Here is a 16,537-nt window from a genome sequence, read left to right on the forward strand (position 1 = left end):
TTAACATAATGGGAGAAAATATTTGCCACCAGCAAGTATTGACATTCAGGATATTAAAGGAACATAAAATCTTAACAACAAAAAAATAAATAATGCTATCAATAAATGGGCAAAAAAACTAAACAGATACTTCTCCAGGAAAGACATAAAAATAATCACAAGTATATGACAAAATAGTCAACATCTCTAGAAATTAGAGAAATGCAAATTAAAACTACACTGAAATTTCATCTCACTCCAGTCAGTATGGCATTTATCAAAAATACAAGTAGCAATAATGTTGGCAAGAATGTGGGGAAAAGTGTACACTCACAATTTTGGTGGGACTGAAAATTGGTGCAACTACTCTTGAAAACAGAATGGAGTTTCCTCAAAAACTAGAAATGGAACCACCATTTGACCCAGCTATCCCACTCCTCAGTAGCCAAAGGATTTAAAATCAGCATAGTACAGTGATGCAGCCACTTCAATGTTTACAGCAGCAAAACTCACAGTAGCCTTTAAAGAGCCAACATAGGTGCTCTTCAACAGATGAATAGATAAAGAAAATGTGGTATATATACACAATGGAGTATCACTGAGCCATAAAGAATAACTTTATGGCATTTGCTGATAAATGGATGGAAATGGAGATTATCATGCTATATGAAATAAGCAAGTCCCCCAAACTCCTACGTTGAATGTTTTCTCTGATATGTGGAAGCTAATCCAAAATAAGGGGGGGAGGGTACAAAAAAATAGAATAAGGATCAGTAGAGTAGACAAAAGGAAATGAAGGGAAAGGAGGAGGAAAAGGATAGGGAAAGTAATTGGAATGAATCTGACCTAACTTTCCTATGTACATATATGAATCTACTACAGTGAATCTCACCATCATGTACATCTACAATACACTAAGTTATAAAAAAATAACTATAAGTAAACTGAAGAAAGATCAGTAGAAAGGAATGGCGGGGGAGGATGGGAATGGAAGGGGAAGTACTGGCAACTGAATTTGAAGAAATTATATTGCACGATTTCATAATTATGTCAAAATGAATCCCGTTGTCATGTATAACTATTAAGCTGATTAATATGTCATTCGTTTAATATTTAATAGTCAAGAAATTACATGTAAAACTCTGCATTTGCCATTCAGAAGGTTATTTGTCCATACTGTATCCACATTCCCTTCTGGAAACATTTCAATGAGAATGAGTTGAGGTAAAATTATTTCACTGGAAAGATTCACTAATCTTTTCTACCCACATGCCCCAGATAGTCCATTAAATGTGTTTCTACTCTGAGCAGGCACTTCAGTGTAAAGCCCTTCTCTTCTTGTCCTGACGATTGGGAAGACACAGCTCATCTCTGCAGACCTTAAGGTAAAACTGGCCTTCCTGCTGACAGACTGGTCCTTCCTACATTCCCAGAGCCCATGTCTAGTCTTCTCCAGAAGGAAAGGTGAGAGACTACCTCCAATAATCCACCTGGTCCTTCATTTGAAAATACAATTAGCCACCTGAAGGTCAAAAAAATGTTTAAAAAAACCAACAGTAGAAAGAGAAGAGCTGTAATTTCAAGAGAACAAATAAAGTCAAGTGAATTCCCCTCACTACTTTTTCACATAATTCCTGAATTATTCCACATAATTTTCATCATGATACTTTGTACTTTCCGAAATTATCACACTTACTTTTTTGTTAGTTTACTGTCTTGTCACTAGATTATCTCTATAAGAATGAATCTATCTGTTGATTATTTCTTGGTTTTATCTGCTGGTTATATACCTTACATTTAAAATAAAACCTAATGCAGAAGCAGCAGTTTATAAATATTTAGTGGTATGGAAATTATCACTATAAGAAATACAGATAGAAATGGCTAAAAGATCAAAGATAGGGATGAAAAAAACGATGTTTTCTCTACTAATTTTAAGCACCATATACAACTTTGATTTTATATCATATACATATATTACTTTTATAACAATTTACAAAACAAAGAATAGAAAAAAAAACATTCACTGAGTTAAAATAACTATTGCTTCCTAGGTATGGGATTCTTCCCTAACACAATAAAGTAAAAAGGATATCTCCAAAGAAACCAGAGATTTTACCTAAATGGTCCAAGTAATCAATTATTTGGGAGATTGCTTCTTTAGAAATTTATTTTTAAACTTCCTAATCTGACTGAGAAGTAGGTTTGTTACAAGTATGATTTGGGGAGTTAAACTGTGCTGGATTCAAATCCTTGCCTTACCTCGTCTCCTATGTGTCCTCAGCTCCCTGTGCATCAGTTAGTCCCCACCCATAAAATGAGATCAGGCTGAGAATGAAAAAAGATAACATAGAAAAGCAACTGGCACATTAAGCACTTGATAAATATCAGCTACTCCAATATTTATACATTTTCATGCTTCTATGTGTTCAAATCATTTAAATTTCTAAAGTAGGTAGGTCATCATCTCTTCTGATTGTTAATTAAGCACCAACTACAAGACAGTAACTAAAATGAACCTTGAAGAAACAATAAAGCAAAGATACAAACTGAATATGAGCTATTTAGCTCCATGTTCTTCATGATCTCAGAGTGTTAAAGGTGAAAATTAAAGGCACTTCTTCCTATAAGACAGTAGTTTTCTTGGGTTGTACCAAAATAGTGTATAGGTATTGTCTAATTTTAAAAATTAATGATTATTTTAGAAAATATATTAGTATCATACTCAGCATATTTCTATTCTTTAATAATTTGATTGTCTTCTAAAAAAACAAATAGGCAAGTTCTTATATATCTAATGTCTTGTAGCCTGTCTCCTATCCCAAATCTTTAAAAATTAAAGAAAATCTTTTAATAAAATTGATTAATTGGAAAGCTACAAGAGATACCCCTGGTGAACAGTTACCAAAGAGGAATCTCAAGAAGAGAGAAAGCAGACAAAGTTTTTAAATTATTTTTTAATTCTTTTCCAATTAGCTGTACATGACAGTAGAATGCATTTATACAGCATTTATACATTTTGATAGATCATACATAAATGGAGTATAATTTCACATTTTTTCGATTGTACATATTGTAGGATCACATCAGTCACACTGTCATATATGTACATGAGGTAATAATGTCTGATTCATTCCACAGAAAATATACAGTAAAAACCTCCTGCAGGAAGTAGAAATAGCTCTGAGCATTTGAGCTGGGACAGGTCAGATACTATGCTCTGGCACCAGTAACACAGGGACTGGGTGGATAACTCCATGAGAAAAAACAGGTAGACTGATTTTTCCACATCTATGCTCTACATCAACAAAAATGCCATGTGTCAGCATCAGAGTCATTTGTTCCCAGGCAGAAACATATTATGGAGAAGCAAATCAGGTTCCAGGTGACTGGGGACATGCAGAAGGAGTGAGGATGCCATATGCCTAAAGGAACAGTAAAACTGGCTAACAGAGTGTCCTCTTCAGGAAGACATAGCTCCTGTCCCCATTGCTCTTCCCATTCTTGGCAGTATTTACTCTCCTGTTGGCCACAGGCTCTGCCTGTGTACTTTGGCAGTTCAGCCCCATAAGCATTTGAGTTGTGACCCTACACTGAAGGGCTAAAGGATATTCTGTGTGGTCTTAAAAGTTGTAGTGAACTCAAATGAGCTCTAACAAAACACATCACACCATGTTACTGTGTTGATCAAATGACAAGCTAAACTGCAAAGAGCCCCACTGGATAAAATAACTGGCCTTAGTCTTAAAGCTCTTCTAAATCAATCATTTAGTTTCCTAGGTCCAAAAATAACTGTGCAAGCCATTTAGCAACAAACAAAAAGAATTACATAGGAGGATTCTCAGAGCTTCTGAAAGATCAACTGATCCATCTCCTGAAGGAGCTTATAGGGGAAAACAGGAAATGTTATTAAAGTTAAAGGACTTTGAGTTGTAGGAAATAAGATCTGGATTATTTCAAAATCATTTTACCTAAGTCCCTATATGTCTGTGCTTATGTGACATCTGGGCAATGACTTGTCAACTAAAGAGTATCCTTTCAACAAATTATTTTAAATTATTGCTTGTATAAGAGAAAACTATTATTTCAAACTCAAATAGCAATGAAAGATAAAAGAGCTCCTGCTACCACCCTGTACAGAAATATAGTTGAGAGTTTAAACTCCAGCAGCCAAAGAATCAGACATTTAGAGACAACAACACAAACTCAAGATAAATAAAATAAATTAACATTCTGAAATTATACTTAAATTAGAATACTACATAGGCAATACACAAAATACCTGATTTTTAAGTTATTATGTATACTTAAGGAATGTAAACCTAACTAAAGATCTTGAAACTTAGAGAAATTCTTTCATTAAAATTATTTAATGGCTTTCTCCACAAAGGTGAAAAAAAAAAAAATACTGCCACAATTCGTGCAATATTGGCCAAATTCCGAGCTAAATATTTAAAAAACAAAGTCACTATTGATGTTGTACAAAAAAGAAAACTGTCATTATCCTTGAGCCAATGTGTCTTCAGAAGACTAATCTTTGCAATTTAGACTTTAGAGGTACTTAGAATGCACCAACATCCCAGTTATCTGAAATGTAAAACCCCAACGCTCAAAAGTTCTTCTTGCAAAAACTTCAACTGATAAAAATGCTCCTAAGTTAATCAAGGTTTAATGTTATAGGTCTGAAGAAAGAATACTTAAAATGTTATCAAAGATATAATCTATAGGTTGTGTGTACATGACAGTGAGTTTCCCTAAGGGAAAATTTCCCCAAGGAAGATTTTTTTTTTCCAGAAAGTCCTTAAAATGGTGACTCGTAACAGTTCAATGAACATGACAGGACATCTAGAAAAAACTTATGGTTATTTACCAATATCACTTTCCATATAGACAATATGATAGAATGATTAGAAATCACCAGAACTGGAAGTCTTATGATGAGAAGAGTCATGATTTTGTGGCTTGCCTAGATTTTGTGTTCCTAGGCAAATGGATTCAATTCTTTAGAGCTTGTGTTTTCTCACCCTTTAAAATGGGGATGGTGCTGTCTGTCCTGAATCTCAATTTTCAAGGTCTTCCCATGACTTCCCAAACTCAAATTGTTTTAGTTCCTAAAGTGCAAAATTGCCTGGAAAATATAAAATGGATTATTTCCATAATTTTGATAGGACATACTCATCATTTCAATCCATATATCATTGACCTCTCATAAGTCAGTACATTTGGCATCCTGGAAAAATTTGAAATCCTTGCTTCCCTTTCCCCAAATTTCCCTCCCACTTGAGAGTCAGAGCTGTCCTGATGATGATACAATTATATGGTAATAGGTGTACCAACTACCTAGAACATGGCAGGCTAAATATTCTTACATAGCTATTCTATGTGCCAGTCATTATATTCTAGGATTTTCTTATGTACTGACTCACTGAGATATAACATCACCTTCTAGGTATTACAATCAAACCATTGAAAAGGGAGGAAACTGGGGCCAAGAGACTTAAAATCTTGCCCAATATCTTACAAATAGTAGGCCAAATAAATGGGATTTGAACTTATGGAAGTCGGCTTCGAGACTGGCATCCTACCTTAATCTGCCTCTTTTAGAGTTCAGTGTGATTCAATCAAAAATGCAGACTCCACACTGGGATTCTGCTACTCACCTCTCATCTTGAGAAGAACTAGATAAGAAATATGATGTGAGTTTTAAAGATTAAAAAAGTTGAAACCTAGAACAGTATCACAAATACATGTGAGTCAGATAAGGAAAGTGAAAACTGAACAATTGAGGTCATCAGAGCCTAACGCTTGCCTTCTCAGAAAATTCTAGACACTCACAGAAGCTCATGCAAAACTCAGGACTGCGGGGGACTAAAGTCTTCCTGAGCTGCACACATACCAAATAATGAAGAGAATGAAGAATTGATGAGAATTTAGACCAGAAGCTAGAAACTTGTCAGAAAATGTATGTAGGCTTTTAATACTAAGTAGCGTCATATCCCACTGAAAGCAAAATTCAAAAAGAATGTTTTTCTTCTTTTGATTTTTTTTCTTGTGGTGGAGGACTAAACCTCACACATGCTAGGCCTGAGCTACATCCACAGTCCTCAAATTCAAAGGAATTTTTAAAGTGTAATTTTATTAAAACTCTAAGTCTTGAAATCTAAGATTTCCAAAGGTTTTCATATAAAGAGGAAAAGATCTCAAGCCAAAGCTCCGAACTGATCTATTCTTTACTTTGGGTTTATTTTAAGTCTGTGTGTTGTCCTTAAGGACTATTTATTTTTTGGTGATGAAAAAACAAAGTGAATTACTTCAAATAATCCTTTTAAGAATCTTTCCTCTGTATTACAAAATTCAACTATTTCATGGTCTTTCATGTCCGCACAAATGGAATTTACAGCTTCCCTTTCATAATAATAGGTAATTTTTGAACTATAAAATTGATAATAGATACAGTAGTGAAAATCCTCCACTAAAACTACATCAGTCCCCATATTCACATTTTCACTTTCTATAGTTTCACTTATCTATAGTCTACTATGATCTGAAACTATTAAATGGAAAATTCAAAAAATAAGCAATAAGCCTGAAATTGTACATTCTTAGAAGTGTGATCAAATCACATGCCATCCCAATCTATCCCACCTGGGGATATGAGTCTGCCCTCTGTACTACACATCTACTCTGTGTATACTGTAACTCTTTTATCACTTGGAATCTGTCTCAATTAACAGAGAATCCATCAGGTTATCATGGTGCTGGTGTTTAAGTAACCCTTATCTGATTCAGTAATGGCTCCCAACTGCAAAAGCAGGTATGTCAGCAGTTCAGGTAGGCAAAAAGAAGCTGCAGAGTGCTTCCTTTAAAAGAAAAGGTGATGGGCTAAGGAGGTAGCTCAGTGGTAGTGTGCTTTCCTATCATGATTTGATCCCCAACACCACAAAAAGTGAAAGTTCTCTACTTAATAAGGAAAGAAAAAAAATTGTATGCTAAGGTTGCTAACCCCTACAATAAGAATGAAACTTCTGCCAATGAAATTGTGAAGAAGGGCAAAGAAATCCATTCAAATTTTACTGTAACACCTCAAATTGCTAAAGCATGTTTGTTTAAGAAAAAAAAATACTGCTAATCTCAGTATTTCCTGCAGTGTCAGGCATCCTTGAACTATCTTGGAAGATAATCTCCACTGCTAAGGGTGACTATTGTATCTGCTTTGTGTCTTTTCTCGCTTCCAGTTAAAGAGATATGGAAGGAAGAGTGAAATTCAAGAGGTAAGGAGTACAAAGGGAAGAGAACTAATACCATTTTGCATTTCTTCTGTTATGATTTGGATCCTAAAGGTCTAAATGTCCAAAGACCTACATGCTACCGTCTTGGTTGCCAGCCTGTGGCACTATAAGGTCATGAAACCCTTAGGAGGTGGGGCCTAGTTGGAGGAAGTTATGTCATTGGAGGCCTGTCCTTGAAGGGGATATTGGAATTCCCAAACCTTCCTCTATTTTTCCCCCCAGCCACTATGAATTAAATAATCTTCCTCTGTGTATTAGTCAGCTTTTCATCACTACAACCAAATACCTGACAAGAACAAATGAAAGTTTTCAGTTTTACACCCCTGAGCCTGTCTGTGATGGGTATAGTCTTGCTGATTTCCTGAGATGCCCTCAAGGTATTTTTTCTTATTGTCTCTGTGCAAATTAATTAGCTTCTCTTTAATGGCAACTCAGCAACCCTACTTAACTTGGCCCCAATTTTGTATGTGCTCCTTTTCTGACCAAACCACAAGGTTCTGAAGTCTTTCTTCTCTGCTTGCTACCCCAGACTCTCACAGTAAACCTGGCCAAAAGTTTCCAGAAATACCCACGCTACTGCTTGACTGTTGTGCTGCCTTGAAATGTCCTCTGCCAGAATAATTACTACATTACCTTTACATTCAGTCTCACAAAAAGTCTCAGGTCACCGAAAAAATTTAGAAAAGTTTTGCCAGAATACAACATGCATGGCTTCTAGTCCAATTTCCAGAGGAGTCCTTATTCCCTTCTGAAACCTCATAAGCACAGTCTTTACTATTTGTATTCCTATCAGCATCCTGGTCTTCTGACCTCCCAGAAGAATACCCAGGAGGCTCCACTTACAACATTCTAAGGATTCTCCAACCTGCATCTTCAAATCTTTCTAAACTTCTTCTGCAAAGCAGTTCCCAAGGCTTCTGAACCACATAGTCAGAATAATCACAGCAGTGACTCCACTCTGAATCAGTTTCTGTGCTAATCAGTTTCTTGTTTTTTTTTGTTTTTTGTTTTTTGTTTTTTTTTTGTTTGTTTGTTTTTGTTTTTGCTAAAACTGAAATACCTAACAAGAACAACTTGTAAGAGGAACATCATGGCAGAAGAATATGGCAGAGCTAAGCTGCTCAGCTACTCAGAGAGAGGGTTCATTTACAAAGCCATGGACAAGATATAATCCCCAAGGCATACCCCAAGTGAACTACTTTCTCCAACCATGCCCCACCTGCCTAAAGACACCACTCAGTAGTCCATTTAAATCACTAATATATCAAATGGATTAACCCACTGAAGGTAAAATCAATGCTCATAATCCAATCTTTTCATCTTTTAACATTGCTCCATGAGTTCTTCGAGGGATATTTTTAGATCCAAACCATAACACTACATCATGTATTCTGAATGCCTTGATGTATTGTACTGTCACAGGCACAGAAGACATGGCCAAGTGACCATAGGCTGAAACCTCTGAAACTGTAAGCTAAGATCAACCTTTTTCTTTATTAAGATGATTTTCTCAGGTGTCTTGTCACAGTGACAGAAAGGTAACTAACACATTGTCTCAGAACATAGCTAAGAAGAAACAGGTATGCAAAGCCTTAAAGTGATTAAGATAAATATTGTTATAATTTCAAATTTTAAAAAGCAATGCACCAGTTCTCTATTAAGAGTATTAAATTCTGAGTAGAGAGTTATATTTTCAGTTTGTACCTTTAAATTCTTGATATCTTTACATTCCTTTCATTATTTGGTGTTCATGGAGCTCAGGGTAGATTTAATCCACAGATTTCTTTGCCAGAACAATTTTAGATAAATCCCATATCCCTATACATTTTTTCTTAGGAAGTTGGCCTTCTGGCTTCCTACAGCTAGGAAATAGGGCCAACTGCTAAGAAAAATGGTGAGTTGAAATGCCCTAGCAGATTGACTAAATATTGACTATTATTATGCCTCTCAAATTCTCCCTTGGTGAGAAATATTTTTACAAAATAGGCTGTATGATACCCTAGAATTCAAAGTCACATGATTTTTTTTCTCTTTAAAGAAGTCAGTGAATTTCTTACCATGCTTATTCATTCCCCACAGAGTAAGACAGTTTTTTCAAAGAAAGTTTCAGGCATATGAATGTATTTCTCTGCAATTTTCAAACTTATTTTTGAAAGAAGAAAAAATATTTCATGAATTTATCTTGACATTATAACACATAACACTGAGAAAATAGAGGTAAGAGATGACATTTGATTAACAATTATGTTTCCAAGGTGGTGGACTACATTTTATGAGAAAAAAATTTCCTATTGCCATGAGAAATGGAAATTTTCTCAAAGAAGCCTCAGAGCTAAAGAACTTACCCTTTCTTTCTAATTGGTATCACAGTTCTTCCTGGTATGTGAATGCCCAGGCATCCTCAGAGATCCCTGCCTACACTGATGATATATAGCACTGTCCAATAGAAACATAAATATGATCTGTATACGTAAGTCAAAATTTTGTAGTTCCATTTTGAAAAGCAAAAAAAGGTAAAATTAATTTTAGTAATGTATTTTATCTCAATATCAAAAGTATATCATTTTAAAATGTAATTCACATAAAATAGTATTTTATTAGTATTAATTTGTAAATTAATTTAATAGTGTTATTGATATGATATTAAAATGTGACACAATACTATTATAAAATATACCACTAAAAATATATGAATCATTGCTCTAAATTCTGTTTTTGTGCTAAGTCTTTGAACTCCATGCTAAGTCTTTGAGCATGTCTCAGATCATTCTAAACACATTTCAAATGTTGGATGGCCACACGTGGTCTGTGGCTACCATATTGGATAGTGTGGGACTAGAACAGTGGTTATCTAAGTGCTGTGCATTATAATCACCTAAGGAGCTTTTAAAATTCCTGATATCAGGTTATTCACCAAACCCATAAATTCAGACTCTCTAGATGGTCTCTCCTCCCCATTTTCCCCAGTCTTTTCCAAAACGAGGTAATCCGATATATGTAATGGTGAAACACCAAGTGATCTAGAAAACATCTAGCTACCATAAGACCTCTATCATTTAGCAATATCTCTCTTGGTTTTTAGAATCCTGATTTGTACATCCTTCATTGTTCTTCCCTTTGGAAGGAGTACTTGAAAGGGAGAAAGAAAATAAGTACTTGAAAGGAGAAAGAAAATACCCTTTAATTGCTTTCTCACTTTTCCAGCAAGGTCTAGAATAAAGTTCACCTAGCTGCTGATTTTATCTCTATCACCTCATAGTACCATTGTATGGAAGCCAAACATTTACAGTGATAATAGTAGTGTTGGCAAAAGACAATGTTAACTTCAGACACTGCTTCAATGCTGTTCTGGCACATCTTGAGGGAAAAGATAACCTTTTTTTCATGGAAAATTTTTACCTGTCAATACCGAGAAACAGGTTAGACTAGCAACACAACATATTCTTCCAGAATGCTTGTCAAGTTGATCTGTGCCATGCTTTGTCCCACTGCTCTGAATCCTTCTCCTGGCTTGCTAACTGACTGACTGATATCTACCTAGAATCACTCCAGCCCAAATCTGTTCTGTGCTAAAAAAGCATTCAGGCAGCAAAGCACTAAATGCAGGAGTGGCTTCTGATAAATTGAATGGGTCTTGGAAGACAGCTTCTCTGAGTTTGGCTCCATTCTAAAGGACTTTAGGCAAGTTGATTTACCAGATTGATTTAGAAATACAATCTTTGTAACCTGCATATTGTGACATGTTAAATTCTGCTACTTGCTTGCAAACCAAGTTTACAAACTGCATGTTAGCATTTCTTAGAGTTAGCATATCAAAGGATCCTGGGAAACAGGAAGATTGAGTGATTCATACTACTTCAGAGAGCTAATTAGAGCATCAGAGAATGGGCTCTTCGACCCCTGACCCAATGCACTTGCTGCCAACAAATTCCACTAACTTTAAGGTCCAGTTCCTGTCCTTTACACTCTAAATGCAAATAGAAATTGATGGCTTTTTTGTTTGTTTGGAAAGAAAGTACTAGCAATATCTAGCAAATATTAAATAGGCATATTCTTTACTCATTTGTCGACTCATTTATTTCACTTACAGAATGTGTGCTATAGAAATGTACACAAGAACAATGACAGATGAACAAGGATGTTTGTTACTGCATTCTTTGTAATAATGAAACCCTGAAATCAATTTAACTGTCACTCAAGACAGCATTTAATGAGAATGATGTAGATTGATACATACTAACATGGAGAGACTTCAATACAGAGGTACATTTTAAAAATATAGTCTTCATATAATCCCATTTATACAGAAGAGGAAAATAGAAATATATGGTTGTGAATTCATAGCAAATGTCTGGAAGGATATTTGGAAAATTGTTTAAAATTGTGTCTTCTAAATGCAGGAGATTTGGGTATATACTCTGCTCTGTTGCCTGGAGAATAAATTTCCACAGTATATGTGTAATTAAAAATTAACATATTCTGAAAAATACTCCCAAAACTCATTGTAAACAACCCAGAATATTCACAAAGGGCATGCTTATTTAGAAGTGTAGATGTAATTTTTAATAATAACAAAATGAAGATTGTTTTTTAAAATCCCACTATACTAAAACCTTGGTTATAAGTCATTTGTGTTATAACTAAAGAATAAGAAAACACTAATTAAATAAAGAATTATTAGCAAATTAATTAATTGAAATTCAACATGCGGTCTTCTTGAGGCCAATTCTGTTGGGTTTTTAGTACTATGAAAGAAACAAAAAATAACTATGGATAATATAATTCCATGAGGCTTTGAATGCTTATGTTAAAAGAATTATAAATTGTAGCCAAAATAATAAAAAAAAAAATTGCCCACAATGTGGATTAAAGCAAGGAAATAGAAAACTAATTCAAACATGTTTCCTCCTATGCCAACCAACAATAAATTTCATAGTACCTACTTTCACAGAATCGGAGAGAGGACTTGTAGTCTCTCATGACTAGTTGGAAAGGTAGGACCAGAAGGGGACGGTACAAAGAAAACTTGACTTATACCTTGCATGAAGCAGGGTTTGTGTAAGTAGAAAGCTGCCTGGTCTCTAACAAGGGGACTTAGACTTCACAGAGAAGGTGGAGTAAAGAACAAGGAGATCACTGAATAAACAAAGAGAGGCTGCTCTTCCAAGTAAAGGGAGCAATCTCTGTGAAAGCATGGTTGCTAAGAACATGGTATGGCTTGAAACTTTTCAGTAGGACTGGAACATGAACTTTGTGAAGAAGTTGGTGGGAGATCATGCTAAAATAGGGGACAGTGAAGCCAGAATTAAAGACAGGCAGTTAGTGAAGAATTAGGGAATCAGATTGAATAGAGAAAATGGGGGCTGATGAGAGTCTGGGAAGTTGGAAGCATCCCCTGGGAGATTGGAATGTTCATGTCTTGAGAGCCCTTGGATACCACACCTCCCAAAAAGGTTGTTAATGAAGCAACTCCTGAGCAGAGAGCTACCAGTCAAGGCCTCCTAGGCTGCCCCTCCCTTCCTGCCTAACACTCCCCTTTGGCCCTTGCAGCCCACCTGCTCAGCCCCTGGCCTTTCCACCAACATCTCCCAGTCACTATACAGGATGGGGGAAAATGAACAAGATAAGGGAGAAGAATGAAGGAGACTAAAGGAAACTTCAATGTATAAAAAGGACAAGGCTTCCTCATTCCACAGATTTCCCCTTTGGGTTCCCTTCTTCCACCTAGGAGAAATCTGTTTTACTATCCTTTAATAAAACTTCTTACTTTCTACTCTACACTTTACTTGGCATGCTTCTCTGGTGTTATACTTCAACATCTGAGGAAGAAGGACTCGTCAAGGTAACTGATAACCAGCACTATCAACAGGAGCAGATAATCAAGGACCTTCTTAAGCCAAGCAAGTGAACTGGGATGTCTTATGTCTTATGCAAACCAGCATGGGAGCCACTGGATGCCTGTGTCTATGAGAACTTAAAATTTGAGGTGTAATAAGGATAAAATAATATGCAAATTAAGAGGTGTAGTAAGGATAAAATAATATGCATTTGACTTTTCAAAGACAATAAATGCACAATACCTCATTATTTTTTTGCTGATTACATGTTGAAATGATAATGCTTTGGATGGACTTAATAAAAAATATTAACTCAATTTTACTTATCTACTTTTTTAAGTTGTTTAAAAATTTATAAATTACATTTGTGAGTTGCATTTGAGAACCATTCTCCTAGCAAAAGCGTGAAGTATAATTTGTAGGAAAACCAAACAGAAGACAGGATAACACACTTCCAGCTATTATACCAGACCAAGAGGAGAAGAAGGAAAATTGTCACGAGTGCTGGAGACAAAAATAAGGGAAGAGATTCAATCCACTGACTATAAAGAATAAAAGATTGAAAAGACACTAAAATTTAAGTTGCTTGTTTGGAGATATGGGTTTCTGATAATTCCATTAAATAAGAATATAATGATAATAGGAAGAGCTTGTTCATGTAAATTCAGGAAAAAGTGATTAATACAGCTTGGAATGCTTCAATACTGGTGGGACATGAATCATACATTTTCAATAGATGAAAAGAAATTTACTGGAGTTCTGAGTAAAGCTTAGGATTGAAGAAGAGAACATGCAATTCTTCAAAGCATGCCTACTACTAGGTGATGTCATCAACATGGACAACGCAGCTGGGTCCTTTTGACAAGAGTATAGAACTCTGAGGAATACCAACATTTATGGGGTAAGCACAACATCTGTCAAGAGATTAGGAAAAATAAGCTGAGTGACTAGATGAGAACAAGGAAATACTTTTCAAAAGTATAACAAGTGAAATGTAAAAAGAGAGTAGTCCCCAAGCTACAAAGAGGTCCAACGAAATAAAATTATCTATTGCATATAATATGTTATTGAAGTTTAATGGGTGATTTTACATCATATTTCGTATTTAATTCTCACAGCAAGCTTATATGGTAGACACTATGATTATTCCCATTTTACAGTTGAGGAAAATGAGAGACACTGGAAGATTAAGCAGCTTTCCCAAGACCACCCACTAAATGAGGGACAGAGACAAGATTCCAAGCCACACCATCTGGTATGTGTATTCTTACTTGAAACCCCAGTTATATAGGCATTGGGTTAGTCAGCTTTTGTGACCCAAATAACTTACCAGAACAATTTAAAGAAGGAGAAGTTTATTTTGGCTCATGATTTAACGTGTATTCTTACTTGAAACCCCAGTTATATAGGCATTGGATTCGTCAGCTTTTGTCACTATGACCCAAATAACTTAATAGAACAATTTAAAGAAGGAAAAGTTTATTTTGGCTCATTATTTAAGAGGTTCAGTCCATGGTGGGCTGACTCCATGGCTCTGGGCTCAAGGTAAGGCAGAACATTATAGTAGAAAGGCTCAGTGGAGGAACACTGCTCACCTCATGGAATTTAGGAAGCAGAAGAGAAAGGGGAAGGTGAACACTTTAGGACGCACCCCCAGTGACCCACCTCCTCCAACCATGCCCCACTGCCTACAGTTACCGACCAGTTTGTTCATTCAACCCTGAATGGTCTAATTAGGTTATAGTTCTCACAATCCAATCATTTTACCTCTGAATGTTTCTGCATTAACACAGGAGCTTCTGGGAGACACCTCATACCCAAACCATAACAGACCTATATAACCAGTTCATCATCTCCCTCAAAATACTGAAGGGGCTAAAGGAAGTATGTATTATCAAAATAAGATGGAAATATGATGAAAGAAAAGTTTGTTTGTGGATCCAAGATGGTAGACTAGAGGGATGCTGGGTTCCTTGTGCTCAGTAACTCCGGTTTCAAGCAGAGGATATCTGTTTCTCGATTGCTCAATGTCAGGCGCCTATCATCCACCATTTGCCTGCCTCTCGCAGGTCCATCGCCTGCCTTACACCTATCCATCACCCAACGCACGAGGTTCACCTCCCGATCCTCTGATAACAGTCAGCAAACTGATGGCCGACCACCACTAGAGCACCAGCTGCATGCTGTTGCCTGGAAGTTCACTGTTACAGTACCTGCAGGTTTGATTAAATGTGTCTGCCACCATTTTGAGACAACAGCCAGGCCTGGTAGGACCCCTGGCCAGAGTGACTGAGCCCTGTCTCAAGGATCCCTCAGACCGACTGATTGCTCCCTGCCTCTGGGGCCCTCACATCAACTGACTGCTCTCTGCCACCAGGACCCCAGACCTACGGACTGTGCCCTATCATTGGACCCCAGACCAAGTGATTGCAACCGGCCTCCAGGATCCCACAACCACACCAAACACACCCGATCTCCATGACCCCTGTCTGACCAACTGCATCCCACCTCCAGGACCTCCAGCTGACCACAGCCACACCCTGAGTTGCAAATCCCCATTTGCCAACACATTTCGAAGCCAGAGCAGCCATCTTGGGTAATCCTGGAAGCCATAGCTCTGATCTTTAGGTGGGGCAAATCCCATCCTGAGCCGCCTACTGGAGGCTTGAAGCTCATTGTTAGGTACCTCTCATGCATCAGGCTACTGAACACTGGGAGGTTCCATTACTATATGACTGTTATACTGTAGATTTTATTTTTTCTCCTTATTGAAAAAATTTAAGTTTTTATTTCTTTACTTTTCTTGCTCTCTTTTCCTTTTGTTTACCTGTTCCCTCAGAGTCTCTTTCTCCCTTTTTTGCATGCTAACATCTGATTTCTTTTGATTACACTCTCACCCTTTCTATTATCTAGAACTTCTGTATATTCTTTAATTTTCCCATTAACTGCCACATTCTACATCCCTCTGCGTCCTCTTTGTCCTCCATTTGAAACTGCAGACCTTATTGCAAATCTGTTTGTTTTAGTGAAGATAATACTTGAACTCATTCTGTTTATTATGACAATTTTGTTATTGTCCTCATAGGGGCTATTTGGTCTAGGATTACATAGTGTCTGAATTGGGCACTGCTAATATTGATCTCTCCTTAAAGAAAGGGTTTGGAAACCTATAGGGTCACTGTAAGCCTATAGGGGGCAATCTGCAATAGCCCAGATCTGCACTGCTAGAGGGGAAGATACATGAACAACATGAAAAAACAAGGGAAGAAAATGATCCAAACAAATCTAGATTCTATAGTAATACAATCCAATGACAGTATGTTAGAAGAAATGTCAGAAAAGGACTTCAGATTATACATGGTTAAGATGATTCGTGAAGCAAAGGATGAGGTAAGAGAGCAAATGCAGGCAATGAATGATCATATTAATAAG

The 16,537-nt window shown here is 36.5% G+C and overlaps 1 long non-coding RNA gene across 1 annotated transcript in view; it reads right to left on the reverse strand.

The window, feature by feature from the left end:
• The window catches only part of LOC306660854, a 610,682-nt gene that overhangs the window by 504,793 nt on the left and 89,352 nt on the right, over positions 1-16,537 (reverse strand). The gene's annotated exons all lie outside the window — the stretch shown is intronic.

The sequence above is a fragment of the Sciurus vulgaris genome (assembly GCF_902686455.1).
Source record: "Sciurus vulgaris genome assembly, chromosome: 5".
NCBI lineage: Eukaryota > Metazoa > Chordata > Mammalia > Rodentia > Sciuridae > Sciurus > Sciurus vulgaris.